General features: G+C 32.4%; 1 protein-coding gene and 1 long non-coding RNA gene across 2 annotated transcripts in view; both read right to left on the bottom strand.

The window, feature by feature from the left end:
• The window catches only part of LOC119588193 (lutropin-choriogonadotropic hormone receptor-like), a gene marked incomplete at its 3' end in the record, with an annotated part of 106,720 nt that overhangs the window by 24,371 nt on the left and 81,809 nt on the right, over positions 1-540 (bottom strand).
• LOC119587907 overlaps positions 1-540 on the bottom strand; it is a 3,168-nt gene that overhangs the window by 606 nt on the left and 2,022 nt on the right. Inside the window, exon 2 of the long non-coding RNA XR_005230030.1 lies at positions 24-92. This is a non-coding gene — a long non-coding RNA (uncharacterized LOC119587907). The remainder of the gene's footprint in view (positions 1-23; positions 93-540) is intronic.

Here is a 540-nt window from a genome sequence, read left to right as displayed (position 1 = left end):
TTTAAAAATGAGATATTACTTACAGTCTTCCAATGGCCGACCCAGAGAAGGCTTCCTCCTCCACACTCTCGATGTGATTGTAATTAAGTAAACTGATAAAGAAAAAAAGATAAAATGATAGTTAAGTTGTCATGGAAATGAATTAGGTAATGAGACGCTCCTGGAAATTCATGTAATATTTGAATTCAAATGAAGTGCATAAAACGATTTGAAACTGTTATTGCTATGTGAATGGTGCAATGATGCCACAAGTTATAATAGTGTTATGATATTGTGTTAACTTCCATACCAGTTTCATGAAACAAAAATGTTTTATTCATTAAAATAGCGTGGGGGTGGGGGTGGGGGGGGTAAGGTACAGAGTGTGAGCTAAGAGAGATTTTTGCATATTTTCAATTAGACTTTTTCTAAATTACGTTTTCTTAACAGCTCTTCGAAAAGCCATTCGTAATGATGAGTCATTCAAATATACATGATATCTTTTGTTTTTTTATCTATATTGCATTCATAATAGAATATTTGAATGTGTGAATACAAAAG

The sequence above is a fragment of the Penaeus monodon genome, chromosome 23 (genome assembly GCF_015228065.2).
Source record: "Penaeus monodon isolate SGIC_2016 chromosome 23, NSTDA_Pmon_1, whole genome shotgun sequence".
Classification (NCBI taxonomy): domain Eukaryota; kingdom Metazoa; phylum Arthropoda; class Malacostraca; order Decapoda; family Penaeidae; genus Penaeus; species Penaeus monodon.
The sequence above is the reverse complement of the archived record's forward strand: the minus strand, read 5'-3'. Positions and strand labels throughout refer to the sequence as shown.